Source organism: Salvelinus sp. IW2-2015, linkage group LG16 (genome assembly GCF_002910315.2).
Source record: "Salvelinus sp. IW2-2015 linkage group LG16, ASM291031v2, whole genome shotgun sequence".
Taxonomy (NCBI): Eukaryota; Metazoa; Chordata; class Actinopteri; order Salmoniformes; family Salmonidae; genus Salvelinus; species Salvelinus sp. IW2-2015.
Window position 1 is genome coordinate 18290490 of NC_036856.1, and position 19928 is coordinate 18310417.

Below are 19928 nucleotides of genomic sequence, written 5' to 3' on the forward strand. Positions count from 1 at the left end.
TTCTCTCTCTCTCTCTCTCACTCTCTCACTCTCTCACTCTCTCACTCTCTCACTCTCTCACTCTCTCTCTATACACACTGCAGCAGTCTCGTTTGGATCAGATACATTACACATACCCAAGACCCGTGACATTATTTAGAATTCTGGATCCAGACCCGCTCGGGTCTTGGGTATTTCGGATACAGGTGGATCCGTGAAGACCTCTAGCACTCTCGCCTACAGTCTGTCTAAAGAAACCCCATTTCTGCCCTGAATCCATGGGCAGTTTCCAAAAATAAACTGTTGATAAATCTATTGGGAAAATATGCTTTCAGATATAGTTGCACCTGTGATGTGTTGTTAAAGGGCAATTCCACCAYTTTTCAACCTCATATTCATCATCTCCAACACCATACCAGTGTCTACATACAGTACATGACCAAAAGTATGTGGATACCATGAAATACAGCCTCAGACCATTTGTCCTCGTCCACTAAACTTTATAGTTAGCACTATGCATTGGGGCAGGTAGCGTTCTCCTGGCATCCGCCAAACCCAGATTTGTTTGTTKGACTGCCAGATGGTGAAGCGTGATTCATCACTCCAGAGAACACGTTTCCACTGTTCCAGAATCCGAAGCTTTATACCACTCCAGCCAACTCTTGCCATTGCGCTGGTGATCTTAGGCTTGTGTGCGGCTGCTCGGCCATGGAAACCCATTTCATGAAGCTCCTGACAAACAGTTATTGTGCTGACGTTGCTGCCAGAGGCAGTTTGGAACTCGGTAGTGAGTGTTGCAACCGAGGACAGACGATTTTTACACGCTACGCACTTCAGCACTCTGCGGTCCAGTTCTGTGAGCTTGTGTGGACTACCACTTCGCGGCTGAGCCGTTGTTGCTCCTAGAYATTTCCACTTCACAATAACAGCACTTACAGTTAAGCGGGGCAGCTCTAGMAGGGCAGAAATTTGATGAACTGACTTGTTGGAAAGGTGGCATCCTATGACGGTGCCACGTTGAAAGTCACTGAGCTCTTCAGTAAGGCCATTCTACTGACAATTTTTGTCTATGGAGATTACATGCCTGTGTGCTCAATTTTATACACCGGTCAGCAATGGGTGTGGCTGAAATAGCTGAATCCATTAATTTGAAGGGGTGTCCACATACTTCTGTATATATAGTGTATGTGGAAACGACTCGTTTCTATGATCTGTGGTTAAAAAAAGAAGCAGAAACGTCCTAAAMAATACTTATCTGTGACATCACACGGTAGTATTAAAAGAACCTTCAACAAGTTTCTAGCCAGAGGGAGGGTATTTTCTTGCTCTCCACGTCACCGCAAATGTCATAGTGTTTGAAAATCGCTGTTTTTAAAATGTTTTAACTTTTGGTGATGCCATCGGCTAGAACTTTTTAACTTCATAAATAATTTTTTATAGATAGAAACAGTTTTACGTAAAGATTTGAACTCAGTAAGTGAGGACAATGGCCAACCGTCGCTGAACAAAGTTATTGATATTGTATTCATATTAGCCGCAGTGTTTCAGTGGGTCAGGCTATTGAATTATGAACTCTACTATTGACTAAATTGTCATGTTGTACAGCAACGTGCATTGATTGTCCATTCTATAAATACTTTGGCCAAACATACAAGGCCAGAGATCATTCTATGCTCTCTCTATTGCCATCTCTCTTTTTCCTATTTTAAGCTCCATAGTGGCTAAGGTTGTGGTTGTATTTGTATTAAGAGATGATCATCTGGACCATTAGATCCGCCACAGTAGCTGGCCATTTTGGCCAACCATAACAAGTACAGTGTGTCATAGAAGGGTGTTATGTCTGTGCAATATGTTTATCACACTATTACCGAACCTGTACAAGTTTTGAACCTTTCCTGATAAATGTCTTTACTTTGAACATCCAACCTTGCAACTTTTTTGAAGGCACTCAAATCTGAGGAGACATACTGTACATAATAAAAAAATTATGCACAAAAAAATCTTCAGATCTTGTATAAAGGAATGCCAGATATAGCTATACTTGAAACATTGCTCCATCCTGACAGGTATGTCCAAGAATAATCACTGTATGATCACCTTGTTGTGATTAAAAGTGACGGTACTTTCATGGTGTAACATGTCATCCAGAGAAGCTTGGCTAAGAACGCCTACAAATACATTTGGGTCAATTCTAAAAATAGATCCATGGGCACACGACTTTTCATGTGTGAATTTTTCCTACACAGCATTCACAGKGTAGCCTAGCTTTGGGACACAACATCAGGAGTCTGTGTATTGGTTGGACTCCTGATGTTGTGCATCATTCTGGTGGCTGGCGATGGAAAATAACCCWACAACAATATAGCCGGCTTCAGCCCAAAAACTTTTCCTGTCAACAAACGCATATGTAGAACCTCTAGGAACTCAACATACCAGATGTAAAGTCAAATGTGACTCTCGCTATCAAATAAACATATSAAATAAACACTGTGGCCCTCATGTGAGGTGTGTGATCTAATGGCAGCCCGCTGTCTAACTCAACAGGAATACGGTGCTGTTCAGACAAAAGTTGGATTCAGATGTTTATTTGATAGCGAGGGACACGTTTCACTTTACATCTGGTTAGTAGAATTCCTAGAGATTCTGCATATGCCTTCTACAAACTGATGCTGTCACTAAGATCACACTCAATGAGCTGTATAGGGCCATAAGCAAAAAAGAAAATGCTCATCCAGAAGCTGCGCTCTTAGTGGCCGGTGATTTTAATGCAGGAAAACTGAAATCTGTTTTACATCATTTCTACCAGCATTTCACCTGTGCAACTAGAGGGGGGAAAAATCTAGATCCCCTTTACTCCACACACAGAGACACATACAAAGCTCTCCCTCACCCTCCATTCAGCAAATCTGACCATAACTCTATCCTCTTGATTCCTGCTTACAAGCAAAAACTCAAACAGTAAGTACCAGTGATGCGCTCTATACGGAAGTTGTCCCATGAAGCGGATGCTAAGCTATCGGACTGTTTCGCTAGCACAAACTGGAATATGTTCCGTGATTCATCTGATGGCATTGAGGAGTTTACCACATCAGTCACCAACTTCATTAATAAGTGCATCGACGACATCGTCCCKACTGTGACCGTACTGTACGTACATATCCCAACCAGAAGCCATGGATTACAGGCAACATCCACACTGAGCTAAAGGCTAGAGCTGCAGCTTTCACGGAGTGGGACAATRGTCCGGACACTTCCAGAAATATTTCTATGCCCTCCGATGAACCATCTGTAACAGGAAAAGTGTCAATACAGGACTAAGATTGAATCCTAAGACACCGGCTCTGATGCTCATCGGATGTGGCAGGGCTTGCAAACTATTACAGATTACAAAGGGAAACCCGGCCGAGAGCTGCCCAGTGATGCGAGCCTACCAGACGAGCTAAATGGCTTTTATGCTTGCTTCGAGGCAAGCAACACTGAACCATGCATGAGAGCACCAGCTGTTCCGGATGACTGTGTGATCACGCTCTCCGTAGCCGATGTTAGTAAGACCTTTAAACAGACCTTTAAACATTCACAAGGCCGCAGGTCCAGACGAATTACCAAGACATGTACTCAGAGCATGCTCTGACTAGCTGGCAAGTGTCTTCACTGACATTTTCAACCTCTCCCTGACCCAGTCTGTAATACCTACATGTTTCAAGCAAACCACCTTAGGCCCTGTGCCCAAGAACACCAAGGTAACCTGTCTAAATGACTACCGCCACGTAGCTCATCACTAAGCTAAGAACTCTTGGATTAAACACCTCCCTCTGCAACTTGATCCTAGATTTCCTGATGGGCCGCTCCCAGGTGGTGAGGGTAGGCAACTACAACCGCCACAACGCCAACACCATCATTAAGTTTTCCAACGACACTAATGGTGGTGGCCCGATGAGACGTCCTGGCACCTCAATACCAGGTCTCTGGCCTCCTCCCTATAGGCTAACAACGTCTCCCTCAATRTGGGCAAGACAAAGGAGCTGATCATGGACTACAGGAAACGAAGGGCTGAACATGCCCCCATTCACATCGAAGGTGCTGTAGTGGAGCAGGTCGAAAGCTTCTAGTTCCTTGGTGTACACATCACTAAGGACCTATCATGGTCCAAACACACCAACACAGYCGTGAAGAGTGCACRACAACATTTCTTCCCCCTCAGGTGGCTGAAAAGATTTGGTATGAGCCTTCAGATTCTCAAAAAGTTCTACAGCTGCACCATTGAGAGCATCTTGACTGGCTGCATCACTGCTTGGTATGGTAACTTCTTTGCATCCAACCGCTAGGCGCTAAAGAGGGTAGTGCGTACGGCACAGTACATCACTCGGGCCGAACTCCCTGCCATCCAAAACCTCTATACCACACGGTGTCAGAGGAAGGGCCAAATAATTGTCAAAGACTCCAGCCACCGAAGTCATAGACTGTTCACTTTGCTACCGCACAGCAAGCGGTACCAGAACGCCAAGTCTGGAACCAAAACAGCTTCGACCCCCAAGCCATAAGACATATTTATTTATTGTTTTTCTTTATGCTGACTCACTTGCACTGGCTCTATGCACACTCACTTGACTCTACCCACGCACGCACTCACACACACTACACTGCCACTCCAACACACACACACACACACACACACACACACACACACACACACACACACACACACACACACACACACACACACATAAGCTCTCACACAAATCACACACACACACACACACACACACACACACACCACACACACACACACACACCACACACACACATTGCATATTTGCGCCACACACTCACACATAGACACATTTTCACACTCTTCCCAGATGCTGCTGCTACTCTGTTTATTATCCTGATTGCCTAGACACTTAACCCTACCTTCATGTACGTATTGTATTATCTCAATTACCTCACTTACCTCATACCCCTGCAAATTGACTCAGTACTGGTACTTGTACTTGTATTTAGCCCCGTTATAGTTACTATCTCCTTTTTTTATTTAGCAAATATTTTTCAAAGTTTTTAACTCTGCATTGTTGGTTAGGGGCTCGTAAATAAGCAGTTCACTGTAAAGTCTACACTTGTTGTATTCGGCGCATGTGACCAATAAAATTTGATTTGACAATAACAACATAGGATATTAAAASAGATAAATATGTAGGAATGACCAGTGTCATAAAAATCATCTTGAAATCGGTTGTCCTGCCATACAACTGCTTTTTCTGTCAAATGTGTCCTAGCTCATTTTGTGATGTTGCATTGTGGAATTCATATACATTGTATTGCATTACTTACTAGTTGGTAGAGGGATGTTTTAAGTAGTTTTATAGAGTAGGAATACATGATGTTGTGATACTGTTCTGTGGTATTGTTGTTGGCTCATGATGTTGCTGTGTCATAATGTAATAAAGTAAGGTGTTACTCTGGTTTAGTGAAACTGTGTGATGCCATTATGCCACAAAATGAACTTGTAATCTTAAAGGTGCTACAATACCGACCTCTGAGAATACCTATCCCCCGGTATTGGTTGCTGAATAAGTGTGCCATCATTGGAAAGCACAGCTGGCACACTGCTGGGAAATGCAATGGATTTACTTCAACACTGAACACAGATGTTAACGTGTTCTGGCTCATTGCGTTCTCGTCACCCTCCCTCGCCTAACTGCAGAGGAGAGGTAGTGTGACTGGTGTGGCTTTTTCTATGGGTCTCTGTAAAGATACAGTAGGCTCGGCATGGCTCCTTTCGTGCTAAACCCCCAGAACGCTTGGCTGACTGATTGGGCAACTGGCTAGCGCTGTTCTGGAGGCTTCTGTTGTCTCCTATCCCAGGGGTTTTTACTAGGCCTGCAGCAGCTTCACATGGTGAATGACAAACAGATGCCAGGTACAGGCTARGGATGCATTGCTTCACAGGACATGCTAATCAAAATGGCTATTTCCATTCTGTTTTGCCCCCGCCTAAGCTAACAGCAAATGACTTAAACATGAAAATACAGCTAGGCCCACACACCCTTGTTCCCACAGAAACATCCTGCTGTTACATGTTCTGTAGCTGGTCTTGGAGTGTCCTTTCTACAACATCTATCCTGGGTGTCACTCTAAAGAGCCTATACTTCCATGCAAAAATCTGAGATTTTCTGTCTGATGATCTACTAAGACTGAGGAAGCACTAAYAGGATTAATGTGAGGCTTTGAGCTCTGTGGGAGTGAAAGGCAGACAGGCACCCTGTGGTTGGTCCTGGCCCTGGACTTGCTCTCATCTCCTCTGCCCTGCTCTCCTCTGCTGACTACAGAGAACACCCTCCACAGGCACTGACCTCAGTGGGCTCAACACTTATTCTGCCAGCCAGTGGTCAGTGTCTCAATGGGTCTATGATGAACTGTAACCCTGAAAGAACCCACAACCACAATACAGTTATTGTATAGCATTATGGGTAYTGCATTGAGACTAGGAATAAGTAGCTGTATACAGAGAAATAAAGAAATATTAAAAATACAGTATGGCTTTACCCTGACCAGTTTGCTGATGAGTGGGAAGGTATCAGTGATTTATATTTACACTATATGACTGATAGAGGTGCTGTGTTGAAGCCACTGTGCCTCCAMCTTGGCACTCCCTCATCGTCATAAAAAATATTTTGGAAGYTATAGAAACAGACACCTTAATGCATACTTCTAAATTGTATTATATGAGCTAAACATACAAATACATTCAGTTGAAATATTTACATTTTTCCTTCAAGTAATTTTTTTTTTAGAGATGACTAATGTTACAGACCCCACTACACCACTACAAAAAATACTTAAATTCATGTAATTTTGTCCTTGAAAAATGTAATTGAAATACTGTAGAATTCCATTCATTYCTATGGAGGACTGCTCCTACTGGCGAGTGCCAATATGGCCGTCCAGTGGCTCCAAAGCCTCTCAATGGCCAATACATAGCATCATAAATCCACGGTTTATATACATCATTGGAGGGGATGGGTTGAGAGCACTTGTAGGAAGGTGAGTTGGGGTGAGGGCAATTGTTTTGTTTTGCATTCTGCATGGTTGATTTGTTGGCAGTTGATTGGACCAGACCCTCTCTCTGCTGTTATCGACTGATGATTTACCCATGCTGCTGAAAAACATCACAAAGAGATCAGTGTCAATGCTTTTGGAAAATCGAAAAATAGTCACATCTGAAAAATATATATAAATTGTTGTGGTGAAATGACACCAATAGACCAAAATGTGGTGTTTTGTGGCTCTGTGAGCTGTGTTAGTTGTTGTTGCATTTGAACCCCTCTGCCTTCAAGCCAGGTGTGGCTGTTGGCACGCACCGGTGTTTGTATACCTGCTGATGCTTTATCACGGACGTGATCAATATTTCCTGGGCCATCAATATTTAATACACTCCTCTGCAGAAATCACCCACCATTACCTATTGATCAGTCACAGCCCAGACTGTGAAAACAACACTCTTCCAAGGGCAGCAGTTTGCACAGAGAATGGTGCTAACTGAAAGTCCACAGAGAATGGTTTGTATATACTGTACCATACCTCTTATCCCAAACAAAAGTGTTGGTTATCTCCCACTTTTCCTCCAAGAGTGTCTAGAGTGTGGCCTCTCTTCAGACCCAGAGCCTGTTAGAAGTGGAGAGGTGATGGATCACCCTATGTCTCTGAGTCAGAGTTTGACAGTAGTGAAATGTGTAGAGAAGGTGTCATCCAGTAGGAACTGTCAAACATTGGTCTGATTCTGTCTGGACCATTGGTAAAGGGCTGATATACATTTCCAGTAATGAGACATTGAAGCTTTAGCTCATAACAATGGTTTTCAATGGACTGAGAAGAAAAATGTGCATTACGCAAAAAGTGATGGCGTGAGGTGTTTCACTGTAACAGGTGTTTTCATTACATTGGTAGTAGCAGACATGTGTATTACATTTCTTGCTCTTTGTCTCCTCAACAGAGACAGTGATGGACACACGGACGGCCACAGCGGAGCTGGGTTGGATAGCTTATCCTGCCTCTGGGGTAAGACCACTCCTCATCTAGACCTCATTTAAACACTCACCAACCATCCTCTCCTTCCCTCTCATTGACATCTAAACTTTTCCACAATCTCAAAAAGCTTCCCTGAAAGTTGAGTGGTAGAGTGTATTGTTGATGCCACAGTGAGATTAATGGCCAAAGAAAGTGTTCAGATACCCATAGTATGCTCCCAGAGCCTAACAACACACTCACCAGCTAACGAGCTCACTTCATTCTGCTGCCCCATGACTGACTGGCTCACAGACAGCCATCTCTGGGAGATGTAGTGATTTGTGACCATGTTCTTCTTCCTCTTATAAACATATTTGTCATTCATAGGCGCTGGCTGGCAGATTGGTTCTGAGCTGTAGTTTTCTGAGCCACGTTAAGTGGAAAGACAGAATGTGCATCCCCTGTGTCTCATGCAATCAGGAGAAATAATGTATTGCACTGTCAGTGTGTGTACCCCTAGGGAATACTTTAGTTTGAGCACACTTAGATTCCAATTTCAAGCCTGCCAACAGCTTAATTAAAACACTTATATCTCGTTCTGAACAATTAAGTTCTACTTATGTGCTACAATAAGTGAAACATTAAACACCAGAATTGGCCAAATCCAGATGAGGAAAATAAATGCCAGAGGTCCTTGTTTGCATGAACAGTTGTGAGAGCTTTAACGTGTCATTATTTACACACAAGATTAGATTCTGTTGAATGTATGTTCATGCCATTAAGATTCATTACAATTCACAAGACAATGCCATATTCATATTGACAGATTGACATTGATAGTGATTTAAAAAAGTTCAAACATAAAAAGTCTCGTACTTCGATGATTACAGAAACCCATTTAGTTTTTTTTTCTTTTAGATAAAAAGTTTTCAACCAATGTGTTTTACAAAATGGAAAATTTATAATTTTCTGCCAAATGAGACACATTTAGGCCCTTAAGGTTTGGTGTTTATGGTAATATGATTAAAGAGATGAATTTAAATGAATGTAGATTATATGCAGCAATGTTTTAATCTATTGCAATTGTGCATGGTTTCAGGCTGCCCTCTGTCAATGAGTCATTTGTAAATAATGAGTCATTCTCTGAAAGCTGCCACAGGTCTTAGTCATGACCACAATTATTTCATTAGGATATTATGTTCATTTGACAGGCAGAAAATGGCATTAGAAATATGACTGGAAACTCTGCCAACTATACTGTCAACAGAAAGAGAATATATAATAATGAGGTTCTAAGAAATGGTTGAATGTGGGGTTGAATGTAGAATATGTACATGCAGAATGTATATTTAACAGATAGGTCCACACTGTTTGGCTCTGCATTAGCTTTGGTCCTGCTGCAACCAGCACCTTGGATACAGACAAGCACTGTCTTTCTGTGCATTGATGACAAAATATATTTGACATTACAATGACACAGTGTTTAGAAATGGTCCCTCTCTGTTTTTAACAGGAAAAAAATGTTTTTCTATAGTCACTTACTCATATGGACACTGAGTCACTATCAATAACAGAGGGAGATGAGGAGATAGCAAGGGCTTTCATAACCAAGAAAATGGAGGGTCAGTGATGTTTCCTCCTTTAGATAGATAGTGTGTGGTGAAACATAGGCAAGTTCCCGGAGCAAGATGCTCTACTACAGTAAACGTTTAGTGGGTCAGAGAGAAACAATGAATAGAGCTGGGTTTTGGTGGAGAGGTTCAGATTCTTCTAGCCATGTATGTGAAGCTGAGACTCGCAAGGGTCATAGTTAATTTGCTAGTTTGAGAGAGAAAATTGTGCATCGCCCCAAATGGTTATAATTTAATACTCACCCATGTTATAGTTGTTAAAAATCAACATGGTTGAGCTATGGAAGACATGCCAAAGTATCTGATCATGTTTAATGCAAAACTGGTCCTTCAGTGCAAATAAAACTCCATCTTGACCATTAATTAACCTTTTGCTGAGTTTCTATTTGATTGCATACCATAAATGACTCCTGGTTGTCTGATGATGCTATTACTGTAAATTGCTACAGAGCTGGAGTCAGATTTCTCATTTCAAATTGAGAGAGCCTATTCATTTCATGATGGCTTGTCATTGTAATTTAATTGTACACTTCTTGGCAATCACAGCAACATTATGAATCATTCAGTTCAAAGGAGAACACTCCCACATACATACATCTCTCACGAAGGGAAAAGTCTCCTGTTAATGTCTACATGAGTAAAAGAGACACGTTAAGATAATAGTATACAGTGCATTCGGAAAGTATTCAGACTCCTTGACTTTTTCCACATTTTCTTACGTTACAGCCTTATTCTAAAATGTTTTTTGTAAAATAAATCCTCATAAATCTACACACAATACCCCATAATGACAAAGCGATTACAGGTTTTAAGAAGTTTTAGCAAATGTATAAAAAAAAAAACAGATACCTTATTTACATAAGTATTCAGACCCTTTGCTATGAGATTCGAAATTGAGCTCAGGTGCATCCTGTTTCCATTGGTCATCCTTGAGATGTTTCTACAACTTGATTGGAGACCACCTGTGGTAAATTCAATTTATTGGACATGATTTGGAAAGGCACACACCTGTTTATATAAGATACCACAGTTGACAGTGCATGTCAGAGCAAAAACCAATCCATAAGGTCAAGGGATTTGTCCGTAGAGCTCCAAGACAGGATTGTGTCGAGGCACCTAAAGTTTGCCAAATGGCACCTAAAGGAATCTCAGACCATGACAAACAAGATACTCTGGTATGATGAAACCAAGATTGAACTCTTTGGCTTGAATGCCAAGCGTCACGTCTGGAGGAAACCTGGCACTATCCCTACAGGGAAGCATAGTGGTGGCAGCATCATGTTGTGAGGATGTTTTTCAGCGTCAGGGACTGGGAGACTAGTCAGGATCGAGGGGAAGATGAATGGAGCAAAGTACAGAGAGATCCCAGATGAAAACCTGTTCCAGACCACTCAGGACCTCAGACTGGGGCGAAGGTTCCCCTTCCAACATGACAACGACCCTAAGCACACAGCCAAGACAACGCGGGAGTGGCTTCGGGACAAGTCTCTGAATGTCCTTGAGCGGCCCAGCCAGAGACCGGATTTGAACCCGATCTAACATATCTGGAGAGACCTGAAAATAGCTGTGCAGCGATGCTCCCCATCCAACCTGACAGAGCTTGAAAAGATCTGCAGAGAAGAATGGGAGAAACTCCCCAAATGCAGGTGTGCCAAGCTTGTAGCATCATACCCAAGAAGACTATGCTGTAATCACTGCCAAAGCTGCTTCAACAAAGAGTAAAGGATCTGAACACTTATGCAAATGTAACATTTCAGTAAAACAAAATATATATTGCAAAAATTTCGAAAAACGTCTTTTTTCTTTGTCATTGTGGGGTATTGTGTGTAGATTGACGAGGGGGAAAAAATATTTAATTCATTTTAGAATAAGGCTGTAACGTAACAAAATTTGGAAAAAGTCAAAGGGTTTGAATACTTTACGAATGCACCGTATCCCAATACTACATATACAGTATGTAGCCTGCAATTGTGCTCCATATTTATTTTATCTGAGGTTATATTTTTCTTTGGCAAATAGATCACAAAAGAGAGCAGAGAATGGAGTGATATGGAGTGATAGGCTATTATGGTATGATAGGCAGGATCCTATCCGTGCCAAGTTGGATATTAAATCATTATCTTTTCTTTTTTCCATAGGCACCTAAGCTCACACTGTAACAGCAGTATATTGTTGTATGCGGAGGTCAGTGTGAGTGCAGGTGAGGAGGGGTAATCTAATGGAAAATCACCTTAAAGTATGCTTGTGTGAGAGAATACTTTAGGAGCAGGAGGCATTGGGGGAAGAGGGGATAGGGGGAGGGGGTTCACAGTGGATATCACACAGATGGTACATGGGCACTCAGCTGCACTGAAAGTCCAGGTGTGGAGTTGTTCAGAGGGCAGGTGGTGGTTGTGGTGGTCATGGGTTAAGGGAGGGCATCACTGATCTTTATGTAGATGCTCATTGGTGTATCATGACTGAAATATATCAAACCGTTTGGGGTTTTCAGTGGAAGAAGATCATATGAGAGGCTGAATTAGGCCCAGTACATTCTCCTGGTCAGGGCAAGGCTCTGAAGACAACAGATATCTTGGGGTTACTTGGGTACACAGTCTTTTCTCTGATTGTAACGATCGTCTAATGGAGGAGACCAAAACGCAGCGTGGTAAATGTTCATTTTATAATTTAATTCAAAACTGAACACTAAACAAAATAACAGCGAGAGGGAACGAAAACGAAACAGTTCGGTTAGGTGAAGACACACAAAACAACTACCCACAAACACAGGTGGGAAAAGGCTACCTAAGTATGGTTCTCAATCAGAGACAACGATAGACAGCTGCCTCTGATTGAGAACCACACCCGGCCAAACACATAGAACTAGACAACATAGAACCCAACATAGAATGCCCACCCCAACTCACGCCCTGACCAACCAAAATAGAGACATAAAAAAGGATCTCTAGGTCAGGGCGTGACAGTGATCCTTAATGGGCTGTTCCACATGGAGTCAGAGGCCTGCTGCTATTCTCATCCTCCCCTTCCAGAAACAATGAATATCTGACAGATAATCCCTGCCCATTCATCCTCATGGAAATACTGGACTGCTCATGCACCTGTTTAATTTACTATGGAGGAAATGAACTGGAAATTACGAAATTGAGAAGCTGTGTAAGTATGTGTGTTCGCACGCGCGCTTATACTCATCCATGCGTGCGCAGGTACCTGTCCACGTGCATACGGGCTTGTTGGGTGTGTACGGGATGTACAGAGATTTGGGTGAGTGTGAGAAAGGAGTGGGAACAGAGGAGACCGCCTGTGGAGAGCCAGTATCATCCCTTCATCATCCCTCCATCCTCTGATCCACCGGGAGGGCTCCCTATGGAGTCAGAGTGTATCCCTCGCTCACATTCCCACCACACTCTCCTCCTCTGCACCTAGCTCTTCTTATGAAGTCTGCTCTCTGCCTCCCCAAAAACATGCCCAACATGGATGTTGATCATTACATGTTTAACCTGTTGACGTGTAATAAAATCAGAAGTTAGATATGACAGAACTTCCAGCCTCTTGCTTACGTTACACAAACATTTAGAGCCTGGTTTTACTTTAGTCAAGAACCCATTGTAATTGTATCTAATATATTCTACCACTACATACATAATATACACTGAGTGTACACCTTCTACCCCCAAGCCATAAGACACCTGAACATCTAATCAAGCGGCTACCCAGACTATTTGTATTGCCCCCCCCATCTTTTACACTGCTGCTACTCTCTGTTGTTATCATCTATTCATAGTCACTTTAATAACTCTACCTACATGTACATATTACCTCAATTACCTCGACTAAACGGTGCCCCCGCACATTGACTCTGTACCGGTACTCCCTGTATATAGTCTCGCTATTATTATTTTACTGCTGCTCTTTAGTTACTTGTTACTTTTATTTCTTATTCTTATTCGTATTTTTTTTTATATATATACACTACCGTTCAAAAGTTTGGAGTCACTTAGAAATGTCCTTGTTTTCCATGAAAAAATACATAACGTGAGTTGCAAAATGAATAGGAAATATAGTCAAGACGTTGACAAGGTTATAAATAATGATTTTTAATTGAAATAATAATTGTATCCTTCCAACTTTGCTTGTAATTGTGTCCTCCAATAATTGTGTTCTCCATTTGCAGCAATTACAGCCTTGCGGACCTTTGGCATTCTAGTTGTCAATTTGTTGAGGTATTCTGAAGAGATTGGCACTTCTTACGTACCATACGGTCAAGCTGCTCTCACAACAGCTCAATAGGGTTGAGATCCGGTGACTGTGCTGGCCACTCCATTATAGACAGAATACCAGCTGACTGCTTCTTCCCTAAATAGTTGTATAGTTTGGAGCTGTGCTTTGGGTCATTGTCCTGTTGTAGGAGGAAATTGGCTCCAATTAAGCACCGTCCACAGGGTAAGGCATGGCGTTGCAAAATGGAGTGATAGCCGTCTTTCTTCAAGATCCCTTTTACCCTGTACAAATCTCCCACTTTACCATCACCCCCAGACCATCACATTGCCTCGAACCATGCTAGACCTTGTACAAATCTCCCACTTTACCATCACCCCAGACCATCACATTGCCTCGAACCATGCTAGACCCTGTACAAATCTCCCACTTTACCATCACCCAAGACCATCACATTGCCTCGAACCATGCTAGACCCTGTACAAATCTCCCACTTTACCATCACCCCAGACCATCACATTGCCTCCACCATGCTAGACCCTGTACAAATTCTCCCCACTTTACCATCACCCCAGACCATCACATTGCCTCCACCATGCTAGACCCTGTACAAATCTCCCACTTTACCATCACCCCAGACCATCACATTGCCTCCACCATGCTAGACAAGCACTCCTCCAGCCTCTTTTCATTTTTTGTACATCTCATGAATGTTCTTCTTTTGTAATCCGACCACCTCAAACTTAGATTTGTCTGTCCAAAACACTTTTTTCAATTTTCCTCTGTCCAGTGTGTTCTTTTGCCCATCTTAATCTTTTCTTTTTTTTGGCCAGTCTTAGATATGGCTTTTTCTTTGCAACTCTGCCTAGAAGGCCAGCATCCCGGAGTCACCTCTTCACTGTTGACGTTGAGACTGGTGTTTTGTGGGTACTATTTAATGAAGCTGCCAGTTTAGAACTCTAATGTACTTGTCCTCTTGCTCAGTTGTGCACCGGGGCCTCCCACTCCTCTTTCTATTCTGGTTAGTGCCAGTTTGCTCTGTTCTTTGAAGGCAGTAGTACACAGCGTTGTACGAGATCTTCAGTTTCTTAGCAATTTCTCGCATGGAATAGCCTTCATTTCCCAGAACAAGAATAGACGGATGAGATTCAGAAGAAAGTTAATTGTTTCTGGCCATTTTGAGCCTGTAATCGAACCCACAAATGCTGTTGTTACGTCCGTCGTTGAAGGAATGAGACCAAAGCGCAGCGTGGAAAGTGTTCATGATAATTTAATACAGAAACACAGACAAAACAACAAAACATAAATGAACGTAAAGTTCTGCAGGGTTAGACAGCTACTGTGCAAAAACAAGATCCCACAAACTAGGGTGGAAAACAGGCTGCCTACGTATGATTCCCAATCAGAGACAATGATAGACAGCTGCCTCTGATTGGGAACCCTACCCGGCCAACAAAGAAATAGAAAACTAGAATGCCCACCCAAATCACACCCTGACCTAACCAAATAGAGAAATATAAAGGCTCTCTAAGGTCAGGGCATGACAGTACCGCTGGAGGCTCTGGACTGCAGACCATCGCTGGAGACTCTGGACTGCGTACAGTCGCTGGAGACTCTGGACTGCAGACCGTCGTAGGAGGTTCCGGACTGTGGACCGTCGTTGGAGGTTCCAGACTATGAAACGTTCGCCGGAAGCTTTGGACTGGGAACTGTCGCCGGAAGCTCTGGACTGGGAACTGTCGCCGGAAGCTCTGAACTGGGACCTGTCGCCGTAAGCGCTGGCGACTGGGACCTGTCGCCGGAAGCTCTGGACTGGGAACTGTCACCGGAAGCTCTGGACTGGGAACTGTCGCCGGAAGCTCTGGACTGTGGAGGCGCACTGGAGGCCTGATGCGTGGGACCGGTACAGGTGGCACCGGGCTGATGACACACACCCCAGGGCGAGTGCGCGGAGGAGACACAGGACGCACCGGACTGGGGAGGCGCACCGGAGGCCAGATGCGTGAAACCAGTGCACATGACACCGGACTGGTGTCACGCTCCTCAGCACGCCCGCTCTGCAGCGCTCTCAACGCCAGCACCTCTCTCCGGAATCTTGCATCAAGCTCCTCACTCGACTCCCTGACTGGCTCAGGTTCACCCCTCGGCTCCGCCGACCACTCCGTGTGCCCCCCCCAACAAAACTGGAATGCCCACCCAAATCACACCCTGACCTAACCAAATAGAGAAATAAAAAGGCTCTCTAAGGTCAGGGCGTGACAGCTGTGTCTCCAGATACTCAACTAGTCTAAAGAATGCCAGTTTTATTGCTTATTTAATCAGCACAACAGTTTTCAGCTGTGCTAACATGATTGCAAAAGGGTTTTCTAATGATCAATTAGCCTTTTAAAATGATAAACTTGGATTAGCTAACACAACGTGCCATTGAAACAGGAGTGATGTTTGCTGATAATGGGCCTCTGTATGCCTATGTAGATATTCCATTAAAAATCAGCTGTTTCCATCTACAATAGTCATTTACAACATTAACAATGTCTACACTGCATTTCTGATCAATTTGAAGTAATTTTAAACAGACAAAAAAAATTGCTTTTCTTTCAAAAACAAATACATTTTTAAGTGACCCCAAACTTTTGAACAGTAGTGTATATATACTTTTTTTTACTGCGTTGTTGGTTAGGGGCTCGTAAATAAGCATTTCACAGTAAGGTATTACCTGTTGTATTCGGCACATGTGACTAATAAAAATTTGATTTGAAAACATTAAGAACACCTTTTTAATATTGAGTTGCACCCCCCCACACACTTTTGCCCTCAGAACTGCCTCAAATTCTTGACACAAACTGGTGCGCCTGACACCTACTACCATACCCCGTTCAAAGGCGCTTAAATCTTTTGTCTTGCCCATTCACCCTCTAAATGGCACACATACACAATCCATGTCTGAATTGGCTCAAGGCTTAGAAATCCTTCTTTAACTGGTCTCTTCCCCTTCATCTACAATGATTGAAATGGGGATCATAGCTTTCACCTGGTCAGTCTATGTCATGGAAAGAGCAGGTGTTCATAATGTTTCATATACTCAGCAATTACTGTTCCTTACATGTTTTTCAGAAAATCCGGCACATCTTTACAGATTTTCAGATCTGTAAAGACCAGAGCATATTGAGTACTCTGTTTTTGAGCTATCTAATTAGAATATGTGTGACTCTAACTCCTGCCTTTCTGTCTTTGAGCCCACACAGTAGCTCTCTGCTGTGGTATGCTGCTGGTCGTATGAGTGGGAACAAACTGTTTCAAAACCCTGCTGTGTTCAAATGTCTTTTTGCTGTTACATTCATCATTCCTTATACAGCAATCTTCCTATTTATTATTAAAGACAGAACATCGAGAGGAACATATACTGTCTTCTCTCTAGACTAGAGATACATTTCCAGCTATTTCCAAACTATCTAATCACACCTACCCCATCCCAGCATGTCTAAAGCAGCTATTAATATCTATACTAAGATTCCCTTCAAGTCGCTCAAAGCAGTAACCACCTTCCACCTCCTAAACCACGGCCCAGATTACAGTAATGAGGAGGTAGAGCACTCAAACAGAACCCTGGAGTTCACTAATTGAAACTACTGGGCTCTCCTGAATATTCCCTTTATTTTGTCTGTCTAAAATAGACACCTGGCTTTTAATCACTGTCTGGCTGGGTTGGGTTGGGGAGTATTGGAGGTCTGGACTCTTTTCCCTGCTGTTTCAGGAGAGCCTGTTGACTCAGTGTGTGGCGTTGCCTGCCTGCCGCTGACGGTCTCATTATCACGTCTCTCCTATTCTCTGCTTCTCCTCCGCTCATAGTCACACAGACGGAGGAATCCTGGGAGAGAAGGTGGGGAAGGAGAGAGAGCGTTAGGGATGGAGGGCACTGTGACTGGAACGAGGATGAACACAGAAGCCAAGAGGAAAGACAGGGTCCAGTCTGATCATCCATGTTCACTGACTATGAAACACACAGCTTTTACAGTACCATACAGTGGAGGCTCCTCAGAGGGTGAAAGGGGAGGACCATCCTTCTCAGTGATTTTTTTAATTTTTAATAATTGTAAAACATTAAAAAAGTTATCATTTTTAGATAAAACTATACTAAATATATTCACGTCACCAAATAATTGATAAAAATACACTGTTTGACATTAAGGTCTACAGTAGCCTCAACAGCAGTCTGTAGGGTAGCACCATGGTGTAGCCAGAGGACAGCTAGCTTCCGTCCTCCTCTGGGTACATTGACTTCAATAAAAAACCTAGGAGGCTCATTCCATAGATGTACACAGTAATTATGACAAATTCCTGAGGACGTCCTCCAACCTATTAGAGCTCTTGCAGCATGAACGGACATGTTGTTCACCCAAGCAAAGGATCAGAGTACTGAAAGCATAAGCTATCTAGCACTGCAGTGCATAACATGTGGTGAGTAGTTGGCTCAAAGAGAGAGAAAGACAATACTTGACCAGTTTTGAACAAATTAATTTCTTAAAAAATGAAGGAGAAGTGAGAGAGTGAGTTTCACGTACTTAGCTAGCAAATACAGCTAGCTAGTTTGCCTACTTAAAAACCCTGCTCAAACAGAGGAATGCTATTTTAGTTAGCTGGCTATGACTATCCAACAAAACACTGGAACTCAAAGTAAGCTTTTGGTTTGACTAATTTATTGCCATGGGGCCCGCCTGTGTAAGTGCTAAACTGCTAACTGACTGTACACTGTAACGTTACTGCATGGTTGTAGCAGGTTTACTGACACATTAGTTCTATTAGCTATGTTGACTATGACATTACTCTAGCTAATATGATGACAGCGATGTAGACTGTGTGTAATGGTTATGATATGGTTTGGCTTGGAAAGGTTTTTCCGCCTGGTAACAAACAGCTGATGTGTTGTGCATTGAAGTCTACAAGCGAAGGGAAAGGTGAGAGGAGGAGAGCACATAGATGCGAGAAGGAATACAACATGGCTGCCATGAAAGGGAACCATGTTTACGTGTGATCAGGGGTGTATTCCTTCCGCTGATTCTGTTGAAAAAACGTTTCTTAAACAGAAGCAAACAGATCGAAATGGGGATAAACATACCTGAATTTGTCCAATAGAAACTCTCGTTTGCAACTGTTGGACTAGTGATTATACCCTAGATCAGCTAGACGCAGGCAAGAGTGTGCAAGGTGGTATTGAATGTGTCACTGTCTGTCCATGTGTCACTGTCTGTCACGTCAAAATTTTCTCTCGACCTACGTTGTCAACTTTCATTCATAGATTGTAGAATCCTCATATAGTAGCCTAAGCCTATCGCTGTTGCATTGAAGTGGGTGAATGGAATATGAATGACAGTCATCCAATATGCTGTAATAGAAATATGGCCTCCCGGGCCTCCCGAGTGGCACAGCGGTCTAAGGCACTGCATCGGAGATCTGGAGGCGTCACTTTGATCCCGGTCTGTGTTGCAGCCGGCCGCGACCAGGAGACCCAAGAGGCGGCACGCAATTGGCCCAGCGTCGTCCGGGTTAGGGGAGGGTTTGGCCAGCTGTGATTTCCTTGTCCCATCTCACTCTAGCGACTCCTTTTGGCGGCCGGGCTCATGCACGCTGACTTCGGTCGTCAGCTGTACGGTGTTTCCTCTGATACATTGGTGCGGCTGGCTTCTGGATTAAGCGAGCAGTGTGTCAAGAAGCAGTGCGGCTTGGCGGTGGTCGTGTTTTGGAGGATGAATGGCTCTCGACCTTCGCCTCTCCCGAGTCCGTACTGCAGTTGCAGCGATGGGACAAGACTGTAACTACCAATTGGATATCACGAAAAAGTGTTAAAAAATGATAAAATAAATAAATCCCTCATCTTAAAAAGGCACCGACCGCCACTGGTATCACGGTATGCTGTATATGTATGGGTTTTGTTATAGTATACAGTTGAAGTCGGAAGTTTACATACACTTAGGTTGGAGTCATTAAAACTCGTTTTTCAACCACTCCACAAATTTCTTGTTAACAAACTATAGTTTTCGCAAGTCGGTTAGGACATCTACATTGTGCATGACACAAGTAATTTTTCCAACAATTGTTTAC

At 43.1% G+C, this 19928-nt stretch overlaps 1 pseudogene; it reads left to right on the forward strand.

The window, feature by feature from the left end:
- The window catches only part of LOC111975874 (ephrin type-B receptor 1-like), a 189648-nt pseudogene that overhangs the window by 39789 nt on the left and 129931 nt on the right, over window positions 1-19928 (forward strand).